The sequence below is a fragment of the Podarcis gaigeae genome, assembly GCF_964106915.1.
Source record: "Podarcis gaigeae genome assembly, chromosome: 2".
NCBI classification, from domain to species: domain Eukaryota; kingdom Metazoa; phylum Chordata; class Lepidosauria; order Squamata; family Lacertidae; genus Podarcis; species Podarcis gaigeae.
Genome location: NC_139679.1, coordinates 16778494 through 16796589, shown reverse-complemented (window position 1 = coordinate 16796589; position 18096 = coordinate 16778494). Strand labels below are relative to the sequence as shown.

The window sequence follows — 18096 nt, the reverse complement described above, 5'->3', positions numbered from 1 at the left end:
AATCACAAGAGATCTCAAATCATAGAACTGCACAGTTGGAAGGGACCACAAGGGTCATCTAGTCTGAACTGCGGCAGTGCAGGAATATTTTGCCCAACGTGGGGCTACAACCCATGACCCTGAAATTAACCATCATGCTTCTGCTGGAGTGGGGGGGGGCAGAGGGAGGACAACTGGCTCGTCAAGTGTTTACATACACTCCAAAGCATCTTGCCACTCGGTCAATGGTCTCCTGCCTCTGCCCAGTCACTGCTGCTGCAGAAAAATGGGTAGGCTTCAGCAAGTTGTTGGGAGTCAGGTTCTGTAGGGAAATTGGGACTCACTAGCCTTAGAATCTTAGAATCATAGAATCATAGAATCATAGAGTTGGAAGAGACCACAAGGGCCATCGAGTCCAAACCCCTGCCAAGCAGGAAACACCATCAGAGCATTCCTGACATATGGTTGTCAAGCCTCTGCTTAAAGACCTCCAAAGAAGGAGACTCCACCACACTCCTTGGCAGCAAATTCCACTGTCAAACAGCTCTTACTGCCAGGAAGTTCTTCCTAATGTTTAGGTGGAATCTTCTTTCTTGTAGTTTGGATCCATTGCTCCGTGTCCGCTTCTCTGGAGCAGCAGAAAACAACCTTTCTCCCTCCTCTATGTGGCATCCTTTTATATATTTGAACATGGCTATCATATCAGCCCTTAACCTCCTCTTCTCCAAGCTAAACATGCCCAGCTCCCTTAGCCATTCCTCATAAGGCATCATTTCCAGGCCTTTGACCATTTTGGTTGCCCTCCTCTGGACACGTTCCAGTTTGTCTGTGTCCTTCTTGAACTGTGGTGCCCAGAACTGGACACAGTACTCCAGGTGAGGTCTGACCAGAGCAGAATACAGTGGCACTATTACTTCCCTTGATCTAGATGCTATACTCCTATTGATGCAGCCCAGAATTGCATTGGCTTTTTTAGCTGCCGCGTCACACTGTTGGCTCATGTCAAGTTTGTGGTCAACCAAGACTCCTAGATCCTTTTCACATGTACTGCCTTGCTTGGGAGTTTTGCTGGCTTTGGAAGTTTGCTAGCTTTTCAGTTTGTCTTGTCAGGCTAGTAAAAAATAATAATACAGTGGTACCTCGGTTTACGAACTTAATCCGTTCCGGAAGTCCGTTCTTAAACCAAAACCATTCTTAAACTGAGGCGCCCTTTCCCTAATGAGTCCTCCTGCCGCCGGTGCCCTTCCACCATTCAGATTCCATTCTTAGACCGAGGTAAAGTTCTCAAACCAGGACACTATTTCCGGTTTTGCGGAGTTTGTAAACCAAATCGTTCTTAGACCGGACTGTTCTTAAACCGAGGTACCACTGTAATGGCAGGTTGGTACCACAAATAGGTGGTGGTGAAGAAGAAGAAGAAGAAGAAGAAGAAGAAGAAGAAGAAGAAGAAGAAGAAGAAGAAGAAGAATAGTAGTACTAGTACTCAACTTGTTCTCCAGGAATGGGGAAGCTGTTTCCCCACCCCCACCAGATGTTGCTGGACTACAACTCCCATCATCTCTGACCATTGGCCATTGGCTGGGGCTGATGGAAGGCCACCGGTTTCTCGTCCCTGCTGTACACCTTTGAGGGCAGCCTCCTCTTCACTGCATGTGTGCCTGGCCTTTAAGATACGAAGTACCATGTGAGCATGCCTGGTAATGATTTGCCGCCTTGTGGAGAGTTCTCATCTCCATCTCAGGGGGGAGCTGGAGATCAGGGATTGTGCTCAGGTCATTGGTTAGGAACCAAGACGTGTGTATGTGTTAAAGAGCAATAATCAGGCTCTTTTGCAGTGACTCCATCATTCCCATTCCTGCAGGGAGGGAGGCAGGTATTCTCAGCTGGTGATGGTGTGTTTAGTCATTTGGTCTCTTTGCCTATGTTGGAGTGACCTCTGCTGGAGAGAGAGAGAGAGAGAGAGACAGAGAGAGAGAGAGAGAGAGAGAGATGAGAAGCTGTACTGGCTACTGGCTCCCTAAAGGCTATTTTTCTTTTTAATGGAATAAGCTTTCTTGGACTACAATCCACTTAATCAGATGCATGAAGTGTTATTCCGAGCTGCAGGAATATGGGTGTGTATAATTGTAATCAGTGCGGTCAGAAGGAAAGGAAGTGGAGCAGAGGGTACAGATGGTGATGATTATATCCTTAATAGTGGCCATTCACAAAACAAACAGGCAGGCACAGATGTGACGATAGCACAGGCATCCTGGCATTGGTAAGCCAATTAACGTAAGCAGTGTGATTGTGCTGATTCAATCCGCTAGTGATAGCACAGAACCTCTTGAGGAATTACAATTCAGCAGTTTCATGCTGCAGTCTTCCTTTGAAGGTCCTTTGTCCCAGTATGGTCAGATACAGAGTGGCCTGGGAAGTTGAAATATTCTTCCACTGGTTTCTCAATATTGCCATTTAAACTTTTGCATAGAAATGGGCCTGTAGAAGGACTTTGCTGGCAGATGACGACATATATATTGTTGAAAGATGTGCAGACAAATGAACTCCTGGTGCTGCAGATGACATTGCTGAGTCCTATAATAGTGCTGGTAGAGAAGACATGGGAGCAGTGTTCGATCTGGATCATGCACATAGCTGCAGTTTAGAATTACCGGTACCCTGTATTAGTCTTTGAAGGTGCACAAACCTTTAGGTGGTTTTAGCTACAAGAACCTAGCACTGCTACCCCTCTGAAAGCTGTACTGCCTGATTGCAGGGAAGGCAAGAGAGCATGGGTAGGCAAACTAAGGCCCAGGGGCCGGATCCGGCCCAATTGCCATCTAAATCCGGCCCGCGGATGGTCCGAGAATCAGTGTGTTTTTACATAGTAGAATGTGTCCTTTTATTTAAAATGCATCTCTGGGTTATTTGTGGGGTCTGCCTGGTGTTTTTACATGAGTAGAATGTGTGCTTTTATTTGAAATGCATCTCTGGGTTATTTGTGGGGCATAGGAATTTGTTCATTATTTCCCCCCAAAAATATAGCCCAACCCCCCCACAAGGTCTGAGGGACAGTGGACCGGCCCCCTGCTGAAAAAGTTTGCTGACCCCTGCTTTAGAGTGACTTGGGGGTTTATTTTGATCCCATCTACCTTCCTTCCAAAATCACATCTGGATAGAGTTAGAAATAGGGACAGCGATAGATTGAGAGAGAGAGATTAGGTCTGCAGCCTGTAATCAGCAGGCTGAAACCCTGCTAGACTATACCTAAAGCTTTAATTCCAGGAAGCGCTGGCAGAGGGAGCAAGGTTTGCAGCAGAGAAGCAGCAGGTGGGCCATTAACCCTTTTCTTGGTTGACATTCCCCCCCCTCTCCCCCCTCCAAACCCCTCCTAAAATGCACATTTGCTACATTGCAAGGGAAAGTGTTTTGAATTGGGTAAAGGGTTAAACTGCTGCTTCTCCCACTGCAGATTGTTCTCACTGTTCTGCAGCTCTTCAGCAACCTGGTTTAGGAGCTGGGGGTCCAGTTCAGCCTTTTATGTATTAAAAGTACAAGAATAAGGAAGAAGTGGGTTTCCTTCCTGTGTTGTCTGCAGGGGGAGCCACAGCCCTTGTATGTCCCTGCTGGGATGGTGGGTGCTCTCCAGACATATCTGTCTGGAATGGCGGATGTCCAGGCAGCGATGACTTTATACTTGGGAAATGAGGAGCAACAGGAGGGCCATCTGTCCCAGGCTGAGTCCCCCTTAGAGAGTCAGGACCCCGCTGTGCAGGGCAGCAAATTCTCTTGCAGCAGTATAAGCAAATAGTAGAGTTGCTTAGCTCTGCAATGTGGAGAAGGTAAACTTTTTAATGAATTCTCTTCCACACCTGCCACTCAAGGAGTGCCCTCCGTATGTAGTCGGACTCCATTTCCCATCAGCCTCGGCCAGCATAGCCAGTGGCCAGGGATGATGAGAGCTGTAGTCCTGGAGGACTCCCCTGATTGTCTTTACCTTCACAATAACCTTGAGAGGTATGTCAGGTTGAGGCTGCTGCTTTGTGTCCTGCACGGATTTGAACCCAGGATCTCCTAGTTGCAAACTGAGCTCCCCCACCCACGTCAAGGAAACTCAAAACGAAACACATTCTCAACATCGTTACTCTTGTCACTTTGCTAAGATGGATTGTTGACGGTTTATTTTTCGACTTTATTTGCTTTCGTTTGTGAACTGCTTCCCATCAAATATCTCAAAGCGATTTCACAAAAGAATCATTCCAATCCTTTTTATGCTTCCGTCTCTCCCACTAGGGAGGTTTTCAACTACCTTGTTCTGCTCACAGAAGCCTGCATAAGGACTCCCGCTAGTGCAGTGGGATTTGCCCCTCTTCCCGCTGTGTCCTCCAAATCCATTCAGGAGGATTAGGAAATCCCTCAGAACAGGGTGCAGGGGGAGGAGAGGGGAGATAGTTACAGAGTCATAAGACTCAAAGAATCACAGAGTTGGAAACGACCCTGAGGACCGTCTAGTCCAACCCTCTTCAGTGCAGGAATCCTGCCCCAGGCCTGGGCTCGAACCACCAACCTTCTGGATAACAGTCAGGTGCACTGACCCATTGTGCCACCTGGAAAGTAAGCTTGCATCGGACAAGCAGAAAAGCTTGTACTGATAGAACAGTCTCCTTAGTGCTACATGGAATTTTACTGCAATTTCCAGCCAAGTTTTACTGCACTGAGCTGGCATGATGGGTTTTTTTGGTGGGAGGGGGGACTAAAATTTCAAACCGTAATGTGGGAACCCACCTTTTGAAATCCAGATTTGACCATTTGGCCTGGCTTTAAATGTGTGGAATAACATTCCTACTTACAACCTTGCTTTCCCTTTCAAACATTGATCATCACCGTTGGCCTTTCCCCTACACCAAGTTGGTGATGCCACAGAAAATCTGCAGAAAGCTAGCCTGTCTCTGCCTATCCCAGACCAATCTAGGTAAGGTAAAGGGACCCCTGGCCATTAGGTCCAGTCGTGACCGACTCTGGGGTTGTGGCGCTCATCTCGCTTTATTGGCCGAGGGAGCCGGCGTGCAGCTTCCGGGTCATGTGGCCAGCATGACTAAGCCGGTTCTGGCGAACCAGAGCAGCGCACGGAAACGCCATTTACCTTTCCGCCGGAGCAGTACCTATTAATCTACTTGCGCTGGCGAATTGCTTTCAAACTGCTAGGTGGGCAGGAGCTGGCACCGAACAACGGGAGCGCCCCCCCCCCCCGTCACGGGGATTTGAACCGCGACCTTCTGATCAGCAAGCCCTAGGCTCTGTGGTTTAACCCACAGCGCCACCCGCGTCCCTGTCCCCCAAAGCACTTGGTTTTAAAGGAATTGTGGCTAAGGGGTAAACTGAATCCAGAGCAGCTCCAAAGCTTGCATGATATACAATGAACATGTCTTTAAAATTAGATAAGCCATCAAGAACAATGCCAAGTGTCTCTGGCTATTCTGTTCTTCCTGAGCTTTGGCCTGTTCTGACATTCTTCCCCCCATCTCTGAGTTCCCAAGGTTTACATTTTCCTCCTCCTCCTGAAGAATCTGGTTGTGATATTCAGATTTCCCAGACCCTTGGTTTTTAAGAAATGCTTGCAAGAGAGGATTCTTGCAAAGGCTGCTTCCCTTGTCCCTGCAGCACTGGGACTGGAAAAACAGCCGCACTGGTCAGTTACACTCCAGATACCTCTATCCTTAAAGGCACAAATGCATGAAATCCAGAAATACAAGCCATCGCACATTTGGCCCATGTTGTGTGTTGAGACCCCACAGCCACCCCCTCGTTGGAAAAATTCACACAAGGACACAGATAATTAGGTTTATGTTATTGGGCAAATTTTGGCCACAACTTTATTGAAATTACAGAATGCCCAGCTGCCTTAGCCATTCCCTAAGAAACCAGGGGCCTTCCTTCTGGGTATTGTCGGCCAGAAGGTGTTAAAGAAGGACCGAACATTTTTTATGTACGCAACAACAGCAGCAAGGATACTCGTCGCTAAGCACTGGAAAACCCAGGTTTTACCCACGCTGGAAGAATGGCAGATGCAATTGACAGACTATATGGAATTGGCTGAAATGACCGGCAGAATCCGAGACCTGGGAGAAGAGACGTTGGAAGAAGACTGGAAGAAATTTAAGATTTATCTACAAAAATATTGTAAATTATATGAATGTTAAGGAGGATGCTAGAATATAAACAATTGGGCACCATTGAGATAGAGGAAGTGATATATGAAGATAAGTTAAATTTAAGAAAAGACAAATGTTTGGAAAAATTTTAAGTTATATTTAATTCTTTAAGACCTGAATAAAGGATATCAAAAATTAGAGATATAATATTGGAAAATTAGATAATAAGAATCGAAATAAGGGGATAAATTTGCTGGAAAAAATTTCTTGGCTAGGAACGCAGGAGCGGGAGATGTGAAGGAGTCCAAAGAAGTTGAGAAGACTATGTTAAAAGATATGTTATATTGTATTGTTTATTGGAACTGTAACTAAATTAAAAAACTGCCAATAAATATATTATGTAAAAAAAAGAAATTACAGAATGTGAGCTGTATTGGCTTAGGCATTGATTGGACCTGACTATATACCCATTGTGCAGGAAGTCCAGTAAGGGTAAGCTACCGGTAGGGGGAGCCCTGTCGATGCAAACCAACTCAAGCTCCTACTGGAGTTCACGACAGGGTTGTGGCATGGCCTTAGTCCCCGACCAGGCTTCAGACAAGATCCACACCCCCGGATTCCTTTAACAGAATACCCTCAAGCATGGAGGGGCAGGTGATGGCCACACCTCCCCTCCCCCACACAAGGTCAAACAATGCCTAACCGCAACCCTAACAAAGTTGTGACGATTGCTATGAGGTAGGCGAAAACCAAGTGGCCAGTGCCAGTTTGCCAAGTGGAAAAATTCCTACCAGGCCCCTCGGACAACCAAGGCGACCAACTGAAATCCATAGCAAGGTCATTGCCTAACTTGCAAAATAGGGAGGGAGGGCGGGTGATTGAGGAAGCGAGCCAAAGAGGAAGTCCTCTGGTTCACTCCTCTGTTTAAACGGCTCCGGCCATGGCTCCCGCAGCCAGCGGATTGGACAAAGTCCCCCGCCCCCGGTGGGGAGAGGGTGGCCACGCGGTCCACCGCAACTCCTCCCCACTGGGAAGTGGAATGGATCTGTGCTGTTAAAGGATGGGAGCCTTCCCCCCCCCCCTTTGTATTTAAACCGCACATACACTTGGGGCTCCCCATGGCACGGCCATACAGTCCTTCTAAAGATGACTAAGACTTTCACAGGTTTTATAGGGGATGCCACGCTGCACCTGATGCAGAAAACCACACTTGCCTGCTGTTTCCTTTAGTGAGTTAAGTAGGCCACTTAAGACCTCAATTATTAAGAGCCCCACTGATGACTCTTCACTGTGAGAGGTCAGCGTTTAACTCAGGGGTGGAAAAATTTTCCTTTTTTTCCTGCTGAGGCCCACATTCCCTCCAAGGTAATCCTTTGAGGGCTGCCGGAACCTGCGGTGAGCAGTGAGAAAGAATCAAACGTGAGTTGGGTTGCCCCCCTTTGCTTCTCTCGCCACCCCCTTTTGTACTGTTTTCTCTCCTGCTAGCTGTCCACGTGCAGTCGGGTTCCGTGTCATATGAAATTAGGCTGCAAGGCACCCACCCTGCTGGGTTTCCTGTTTGTCCTGAATTCCTGCCTGAGAATGAAATTGACATGCCTCTAATAACCTCACAGTGAAAATGGCCTGCAATAGATATATTTTTTGGAATTTATATTGGCTTGATTTTTAAGACATTGCTTGTAAGACCAGCAGTGTTTGAAATTAGCCAGGCGCCAGGTGCGTTTTGCAACTGACATGGGTCCAATTGTTGTTTTTTTAATATATATTTTTTATTCAAAATTAAAACAAAACATAGGTCCAGTTGTGATCACATGGAGATCTCTAGATGCCAGCCTGGCAACTTGGGAGAACAAAATGTCACTTAGAGAAGGACCTGAAATATTTTCCTTGAAGCTTGAATTAGTTTTATTCTGGATTGTTTTGTGTGATGTTTTGTAACATTTTGTGTGATGTTTTGTACAATGTGTTGTAAACCACATTGAAATTTGTTCTTTAAAATATACGGTGGTAATAGAAATGGAAATAACAACAACAACAATCGCTTAGGGGGCGGAGAACAGTGCCTACACCTTCCATTGTGGTGACCGCAGCCTAGGTTAAAGGTGCCATTTGGTGATTAGATTATTTACATCTACAATAACCTACCATATAAAAATAAAAATAAAAATTTATTTATTTATTTATACCCCGCCAATCTGGCTGAGTTTCCCCAGCCACTCTGGGCGGCTCCCAATCGAGTGTTAAAAACAATACAGCATTCAATATTAAAAACTTCCCTAAACAGGGCTGCCTTCAGATGTCTTTTAAAGATAAGATAGCTGCTTATTTCCTTCACATCTGATGGGAGGGCGTTCCACAGGGCAGGCGCCACTACCATAAAATTATGGACTGGTCATTTCTTCGTCAGAGGGCAAATGGGCAAATTTAGCAGGGGATCAAATACTTTCCCCCCCTCACTGTATCTGAGTTTCCAATACCGTGTAACACCCACGTTGGCAAAAGCCAAGGAGCCCTCCATTTTCTCTCTCGTCACTTGCTTCCCCAGGTCAAAATAAGGCTGCACATTAAGCAAATAATCCACAACCAAGATCTCCCAGAGTGGTGTTTTTATTGTGATTGATATTTAAATGCAACCATGGAGAGATGGGGCGTTATGATATTTTTTTGGAGCTGGAGGAGGAGGGGGCAGCACTGTTTTCTTCTTGCCAATTTCCTCCATCTAAATCTTCTCTTCCCTAGCAAAATGCTAATTAGTCCCTGCAAAAGCGAGGGGGGGGGATCAGATATCATCTAATGGCAGCTTTGGGCTAGGATTTGGGGAGAGGGGGCTGATTGAAGCAGTGATAATATTTCAAATGCCTCCCCTCCGCACAGCTGCATTAAGTAAAAATAAACATGACAGAAAATCTAACCATGGATCTTTTCAGTAACATGAAGTTTGGCCCCAAATAACCCTACACTTAAGGTGGGCGGAGATCAGGATGTCCTGGGGCAGGACTAGCCAAAGAATCTTTCGTGCTCTGTTTTAGTGACTTTCCCCCCAGCTTCTTCTATTCCCCGCCCCCTCCGGGGAATATCGTTGCTTTATTCCAGAGAGTACCAGAACACACAGACTTCGGTACTCTTTGCACAGAAAAACAGACTTTCTCAAAATTGCTCTTGGCTCTCCCCAAAGATGAAACGTTTTTCCAAGATGAATTAACCTTCTGGCCCGTCCAATCTCGCTTCCAAGCTGTCACCATCTCAAAACTCTTCTGTTCTCCCTCTCCTTCGTTGCTTCCTTCCTTCCTTGCATCCCTTCCTGAAAACAGCTTCCACGCTGCCTTTGACCCCTAAGAGCAGTGGTGAAGAAGGATTTTGTTGTCCTTGGACCATGACTCTAATAATCCCTGACCATTGACCATGCTGGTTGGGGTTGGAAGGTGTCCATTTAGGCCCACAGTTTCTCCACCTCTGCTTCAGAGTCTGGAAGCGGCCTCACCCAGAATCGTTCTCCGCAGGGCAGCAAATACCGTATTTTTCGCTCCATAAGACACACTTTTTCCCTCCTAAAAAGTAAGAGCAAATGTGTGTGCATCTTAGGGAGCGAATGCAGGCTCCATGGCTTCAGCAATAGCAACGCGAAGCCTCCGAAGCGCAGTGGGGGCGTTGCTTTCGCTGAAGCCTGGAGAGCAAGAGGGGTCGGTGCGCACCGATCCCTCTCACTCTCCCGGCTTTGCTTCGCTGGAGAGACGCTGCGCAGCTTTCCCTCTCTGCACAGCGCTCCTTCAGCGAAGTGGGAGGAGAAATGGAAGGGGCTCCGTTTCTCCTGCTGCTTCACTGAAGGGGTGCTGCACAGAGAGGGAGAGAATTTTTTTTCTTGTTCTCCCCCTCTAAAACAAGGTGCGTCCTATGGTCGGGTGCATCCTATAGAACGAAAAATATGGTACCTTATCTTACTACTACTACAACAACAACATCAACACCACTACCCTTGAGTTAATGGAGCAGTCGTCTTTGGGAGCCCCCAGTATGTGTGTAAATAGTATGCATGGAAGAGGGGCTGCAACAATGCCTCCGCTATGTTCTGTGGATAATTCACTCTTCTTGGGAAGCACATTTCCTGGATTCAACTCCTGACTTTTAAGATGAAACAGATGCTGGCATGAGCAAGGCCTGATATATTAGGGTTGGCACGCTGTTCAATTGACCAGCCCAGTATTATCAATATTCTTTGAATACATGATGTTTGCAGAATTGGCCTGCTGTTACGTTGCGTAACGTCTTGAAGGCTGTGTTGAAATGATAATTTCTTTTATTTTGCTTTTTTAAAAAAATAAAATGTGAAACTAGTGTTCTGGGATGAAAGACAAAGAGAAGGTCAGTCACATTGCTCACATTTTTATTTTCTTAAAAAACAAACCCTTACCTTAATGCTGTTTAAGTTTTAAAACATTGCAACGAAACATTAAAAGTTATTACAAGTGTCTGTTGGTGATTAAGCATTAACATTTATTAGAACAAGAACAATACTTTAAATTCTTGGCCATTATTGGACCAGTTGATAGGCTATATCTTTCTTGACTGATCAAGTGCCCAATCCTGAGATTTAATTATATTTTTATCCTGCTTTTCATACCAGATACCGTCTCCCAAAATAGTGCACAGAGAGAGAGGCCCTGCCTTCAAGCTTACAAAGTAAAAAAATGGCAAGACTAGAACAAACTTGCCTTTATACCCATTTGCAGCTCTTCTGGTCTTTCCTTGTTGGTCTTCTTGCTTGGGTAGGAATAGAGGAAACTGCTTTAGACCATTGGTCCCTCTTGCTCAGTATTTTCTACACTCACTGGGGCTTTAGGATGGAGTCCTTAACTGGAGATGCTGGGGTATGAACCTGAGACCTTCAGAATGCAAATCAGATGCTCTACCTCTAAACTGTGGTCTTTATCCTCAGATATAGCTCCTTAACTGCCACAGCACTCCTTGCTCCTTTGGCTCTTGGCAGAGGATGCTTTCTACTCCCAGGGCAACTGGCAATAGTTATCTACATGCCTTAAATAATTGGGTAATCTACATGCCTTAAATAAAAAATATTCATGCAAGTAAACCCATGGATGGGTAAGCTGTGGCCCTCCAGATGTTTGTTGAACTACAGCTCCCATCACCCCTGGGCGCTGGCTGGGGCTGATGGGAGTTGGAGTCCAACAGGTTCCCTGTGCATGTTTTAGACCCGTGTTTCTCAGACTGGAGGGACGCGGGTGGCGCTGTGGGTTAAACCACAGAGCTTAGGACTTGCTGATCAGAAGGTTGGCGGTTCGAATCCCTGCGACGGGGTGAGCTCCCGTTTCTCGGTCCCTGCTCCTGCCAACCTAGCAGTTCGAAAGCACGTCAAAGTGCAAGTAGATAAATAGGTACCGCTCCGGCGGGAAGGTAAATGGTGTTTCCGTGCGCTGCTCTGGTTCGCCAGAAATGGCTTCGTCATGCTGGCCACATGACCTGGAAGCTGTACACTGGCTCCCTCAGCCAGTAAAGCGAGATGAGCGCCGCAACCCCAGAGTCGGCCACGACTGGACCTAATGGTCAGGGGTCCCTTTACCTCAAACTGGGGATGATGGGAGCTCTAGTCCAACAACAACAACTGGGGACCCAAGTTTAAGAACCACTCTTTTAGACACTGCAAGGTACCAACAGAGAGGATGGATCTGCCCATTGGCTCCCATTGTCTGCCTTGCACACCGGTCACCTATTGAGTGAAATTATTTTCATTGGTATTTTTATTCCTGGCAGGTTTTTAGCGCCTTTAACAGCTGTCTAGAAGGTAGAAATGCTCCAGGTTAATCTCTTCCTGGCATCTATCATAAGGGACAGGATAAGTTTCACCTGTTTAATTTCTACACGCAGAATGCTTATGCTGCTAAAAGGTTTTGGCAGCAGGGAGCGGGGAAGTTGCTCAGTTTGGGAAAGTGTGGTTCTATGGCCCCCACTCACCCAGCCTTCACTTGGGATAAGAAATCCTTTGGGAGCTTTGGATGTTTGTGAAATCCCCGGTAATGAGATATCAGCGAAGGGGGAGGAGCCTGCTGCGCTTATGCAGATCCGATGTGGTGTGGATTAGCTGTTCCATGTGTATTAAGTGTCTCTCCTAGGTGCATGGAAGATGCCTCACGAGATTGTTGCTACAGTGCCACATGTCACAAACGTATCTTGTCCCAAGGACTGCAAACATCCTCCCAACATTTCACAGATGGAAAGCAGGGGGGAGGGATCTCTCCCTCCCTCCCTCTCTCTGGTGCGCAATGTGCTGTCTTCTTACACCAAAGATTGTGGCAGCCCTTTCCTCCTCCTCCCTGCCACACTTTTTGGGGTGTATATTCAGTAAGGAGCTGGGTTTCTCCCAATCACCTGTTCTGGTTGCACCTGTTGCAGAGCACACAGGGCTTGCCCATCTTTGCATCTGAGTTGCCTGTTCCTCATTTCACTAATGCTCCAACAGCTGGTTCCAGTGAAATGATTGGTGCTTGTGAAATGGTCCTTTGAAGCCCACCTGCCAATCACATCCCGGTTAAAATGTTTACACTGAAAGAGTTTTCTCTCTCTCTCCCTTTTAGGGTTTGAATTGTTTTTGCTTTTTTTAAAGTGATTTGCTAACTCAAGTCACTTAACTCTCCTTGTAGCACAAATACCTTAAGCAGTTTGCCTGCTAAAATAAAGGTGCCCAGTTTCTCTCTCTCTTTCTCTCTCCCTCTCTCTCTCTCTTTCTCTCTCCCTCTCTCTCTCCCTAATGTGAAATAAGTCTGGACTTTTACATGCAGACAACAGTGAAGGTAGTAGACCTGCTAATGGATCATATACTTCTTCAGATTGCAGATAGGGAGTTGGTAACCAAAAACTGGGACGCAGGTGGCGCTGTGGGTTAAAGCCTCAGCGCCTAGGACTTGCCGATCGAAAGGTCGGCGGTTCGAATCCCTGCGGCGGGGTGCGCTCCCGCTGCTCGGTCCCAGCGCCTGCCAACCTAGCAGTTCGAAAGTACCTCCGGGTGCAAGTAGATAAATAGGGACCGCTTACCAGCGGGAAGGTAAACGGCGTTTCTGTGTGCGGCTCTGGCTCGCCAGAGCAGCGATGTCACGCTGGCCACGTGACCCAGAAGTGTCTCCGGACAGCGCTGGCCCCTGGCCTCTTGAGTGAGATGGGCACACAACCCCAGAGTCTGTCAAGACTGGCCCGTACGGGCAGGGGTACCTTTACCTTTACCTTTAACCAAAAACTCCTTCTTAACTCCACAGGCTTTCATTTTCCTCAAGCTAGTCACAAGGAGAAGGGAAGCAATGCATCTGCACAGGGCCAGTCCTTTTAGGAATTCCAAATCCCCAAAGTATTACTACTTGTCAACTCTAATATCTGAGGCACATTTCCTCCCCCAGCACCCCACAAGTTGAAACTGAAAGCACACTTCATTCTCGTACCCCCGAGTCTGTGCACACGTAAAAATTCCATAATCTTGGAAGCATCTATCTTGCATGTTACTGTTCTGATCAGTTCCGCATCTGTAAAATGGACCTAAAAGTGCTTGACTGCTAGTGGTGATAGTCATGGTAGCATCAAAGGCTGTGAACCTTTTCTAAATAGGGTTGCCGGGCCCCAACCTAGGGAATGCATTTTTATTTTTTATTCTGTATTTAACAATATATCTAGTATGGATAGGGTACAACCTGAGAACCATATGTAAGGGTCTTTCCAGATTCCCTTCTTATTGTGCATTCATTATGATTTGTGCTTGTGATGGTATGGGGGGGGGCAGTTCCACACAATCCCGTTTTCAGTATCCTTGGCACCTGCAAAGGTTTTGGGTCACTGGCTGCTGTGCATGGCTGCTCAGAAGTTGAATGAGACATACTTCTTGTAGATGCATATAGCCTCGATCTCACTGGTGAAGGGAAAACGCTCTGTACATGCTCAGTGACCTCCGGTTACTGCCCATGTTCCAATGCTAAAGTACTGGCACTGAAAATAGCCTCTGGGGCTCATTACAGATGGGCAGAAAAGAATATGAGCTGAGAAAATAAGGATCTCAAAACATTACACTGTCTTATTTAAGCCACTGTTCCCCAGCTATAATATTGAGATGAGTTTCTAATACCTGGGCTGCTTCTCATATATTTCTGAGATTGGGGTATTGGAGGGGGCGTCCTAGGAGCAGAGTTGCTTGTGGAATATTTTCTGCATGGCACAAATACTACTTATTCTTTAGGAGTTCCCTACCAGGACCGACTTTGCCCGTGTGCTCAAGACATCGATGCCATAAAACATATTTTGTTGCACTGTGCAAAATATGAGCAAGCCAGGGCTGAACTGAGATTACCCTTGCTGGTACCTTTCCCGGGAAAATTAGAGGCTCACTATGTCAGGTTCCTATTGGAAGATCGGACAAACGCTAGAACATAGCAGTGGCCAAGTTTTTATCGGTGGTTGCAAGAACCAATGAGCCCTTTATTCTGAACAAAATGCTTGTTTAACCTGGAGGTAGGCTGTGTGAATTGTGTATTGCTTTGTAACGATTTGTTGGGTCTCTGGACCGTAATAAAGGTTGTTGTTGATGATGATATTCTTTAGGATTTTATTAACCCCATTTGATCAGAGCTGCCCCGCGTCCGGGGCGGACGGAAGTGCACTCTGCACTCTCTTAGAAACACTCCTGTCTTCCATTGCGCTGCAGATAGGGTCCCGGGGCTGAGAGCTTGGTTCAAAGCAGTTCCTGCCTAGTGGAGTTGGAAGAGGAGATCACTAATAGATCACCTGGCGATTCCGAGGGAAGGAAATTCAGAAGGGGAGAATTCCCGAGGGCGCCCCCTTCTAGCCGGGGCTACGGGGGTCCCATCCATTCTCCCCTCCCGTCGCCCGCCGGCTCTCGGGGCGGCAGGGCTTGTCCGGCCCCGGGGTGGGGGGAGGGAAAGAGGGAGTCCCTTTCGGTCGCTCCTCCCCAGCCGGGGAAGGGAGGCGGGCGCCCGGCTCGCACTCTCTCCGCTGGCTGCCGGGATGCGCCGGGGGATTCGGCCGCTGCGGGCAGCGCGCACTGAAGCTGCACGGGGTAAGAGAGGCGCCTGCCCTGATCCGGATTAAGCGGCTTGGGGGGGGGTTGCGGCGCGAGAGATCCGAAGTGCGGGGGAGAGGGGCTTCTAGAGGTAGGTGGCGGCGGCGGGGGCTACGGAATAAGTTACTCCCCCCACTGCGCGCACTCTGGTCCATTCAGCTGCACCGCTTCCCTGGAAATGCAAAACACCGCCAGCCTCTGTACTCCGGAGTCGGTTCTCCTCTCCCAGCTTGCGCTGACTCCGTTTCCCCCCGCCTCTTGCCTCCCTCCGTTGCTTTCCGAGGCAGGGAGCAGAGTTTGTAAGCAGGGATGCTTGGAAGAGGGAGAAGCCGTGTCGTAACCCCCCCCCTCACCATTTAATCGCCATCCCTCTGCAGAGCCGGGGGGGGGGGGGTCGTCTCCATTTTCTCTTGGGATTTCTCCTCCCTCCACAGTCAGGTAAAAGGACCCTCAGACCACTGCCTTGGGGAAAAACCAGGGGGTGCTCTACCCACTAGGTAGCATTGCTTCCTTCTGAGCAGGAAAGGGTCTCCTGGGTAGCTAGTTATCTGTTGAAATCCATTTGACCCAGTTTTGCCACCCCCTGGTTCTTTCATCTAGTCTCAGCCTCCAGATGTGGACCAGTGGCGGGGGGGGGGGGGGGTTGCAGTCCAGCCTACTTAGGATCATGGAATTGTAGAGTTTGAAGGGAGCCTGAGGATCATCTAATCCAACCCCCTGCAATGCAGGAATACGTATGTAGCTACCCCACATGGGGATCGAACCTGCAGCCTTGGCATTATCAGCACCAGGCTTTAACCAGCTGAGCTAACCAGGTTCCCTGTCCCCTGCCTTCCCAGGGTTTGGGGTTACAGCCCAAGAGCCTCTTGGCCCTCTGTCACAGGATACACTACTGCCCCCCTCTGTAGATAACTGGTGGCAGTCTGGAGTTTTAGCGTTGGAGGGGCCCACCACATGTCATTTTCATTGTGTGTTCATGATCTGTGCTTCCGATGGTACGGAGCAGTAACACGTCCCACCTCTGTTTTCAATACTGTTTGAGCCTGCAGAGGTTTCAGGGTGGACGTGCTGCTGTCTTTCCAATCAGTTCACCTCGTGTCACATCCAGTGGAAACCCTGTAACTTTCTATACGACTAATGATCCGGGTTTCTTTTGCGCCCCCCCCCCCCCCCCGTTTGTTGCACTGCAGTGCAACTGCCGCTCCAGGCAGCAAACACGCAAGAACATTAGGAAGAAAGCACCAGGGAACAACCAATAAAGCAGAATAATTTGTAGGTGGTCCTGTATAAAAACCACTGCTAATATTGCACCAGTGACAAGTTGTGGCATACACCCGCAAAAAGTCCTACTAAATCCTGGATAATGTATTTGCAGGGTGGCGGTGGCGGTAGATCTTTTGAAACAGGGAGGATAGTAACAGCCGCACGTCTCTGAGTTTCACTCTGACTCCAGTCAAAGCATTTGGACTGTGGGTGCTCTTGTGAATTATCTCTCAGCTACAGTATTTTGTGCCTGGCTCCCAAAGCAAAACAGGTGCCTTTATGCTCAATCCTAGTCATGGCCTGACTGTGCCAAACAGCCAATAATCAAAATGTTGTGCTGTGCTGTGTGCACAGAACACGTGCAGATCCTAGGTTACAACCTCCATGATCCAACTTAGGCTGTTTACGCTCTCCTGTTCCCTTTCCAACCCGAGCTCTCCCACAGCTTGTTTGGGAAGCAGTCTCTGCAGGACATTAGCCACAATCCTTTTCTATCCCATTGGTTCTTATGAAATAGTGTGATTTGATGCATTGCAGCCGCCCCGCAACCCAATTTGGGATCCAAATTTAGAAAAAAAGAACAACCTAGCTGCATTTTAAGATGTTAACGCGTACACAGCCTTAGTGGCTGATGAGCTGTGAGACTCCAACAGCCCTGCTTACTAAGAACAACAACCCCGTCTTCTTCCAATTGTGGTTTTGCACACAGAATGCTGAAGCAGGGGCATGGTTAGCAGGGATGGCTTTGGGAGCTGTTGCTCTGGGCCTTGGATCTCCTGTCCTGCAGGCCTGTTGTCACCCTCTCGTCCCCTTTCCCAGGAACTGTCGCACATTCCCTGCCCCTCTTCTGAGCCTTTCAGCTGGCAGCTGGCTTTCCTGCCACTATTCTTCATTGATGCTTGATTCCCCCCCCCCCCCCCACGGCCTGCTAATTCTGGTTCATTTTCATCCCTGGCATTTTAAAATGTTCAATCTCATGATGCTCTGGCCAGGCAGCAGAGAGAGGAGAGAGGGAAAGAAAATGGCAGAGGTAAAAACCTAATAGGGAACTTGACTTCTAACCCCTACAACCTGTATGGACCCTGTTTCATTTTCTCCTGGAAAGGTTTGCATAATTGAGCCAAAGAGTCTTGATTTCGCTTCCCTATCTCACCCTTGTAGTGCTAGAGATAGATATTTGTTATCTCCCAAGGCAAGGCGAGTCTGGCTCCCAAGCTAGGCTGTACCTCCCAACAGTAGATCCCAATAATAATAATAATAATAATAATAATAATAATAATAATAATAATTTATTTATTTGTACCCCACCCTCCCTGGCCGGAGTCGGGCTCAGAGCGGCTAACATCATATAGATAATACAATATGCATAAAAACAAGCAATCAGTTGATTAAAATGCATCCCAAAATTAATTCAAATAAATTAAAATTAAAGTTAAAACTGGACAAATGACAATCCTCAGGTTAAAATTGAAAGTGGTTAATACTCGCCAGGACCAACTGTTTCCATTGATATTATAAGGACCTGTGAGCGGACTGGGAAACCTCCTTCTTGCTTGGTCTTATACAAAATGAGTCAGACTGAACCCTGACCAAAGGCCTGGCGGAACAGCTCCATCTTGCAGGCCCTGCGGAAGGATGTCAAATGTCAAAATATTT

The 18096-nt window shown here is 47.5% G+C and overlaps 1 protein-coding gene across 13 annotated transcripts in view; it reads left to right on the top strand.

The window, feature by feature from the left end:
- The window catches only part of ZNF385A (zinc finger protein 385A), a 190292-nt gene that overhangs the window by 105513 nt on the left and 66683 nt on the right, over positions 1-18096 (top strand). The window contains exon 1 of one of the 13 annotated variants that reach the window (XM_083728982.1): positions 14832-15174. The exons of the other annotated variants lie outside the window; for them this stretch is intronic. The gene's annotated coding sequence lies outside the window, so the exon portion shown is untranslated. Of the gene's footprint in view, positions 1-14831; positions 15175-18096 lie in introns of those variants that run through there. 13 annotated transcript variants of the gene reach the window in all.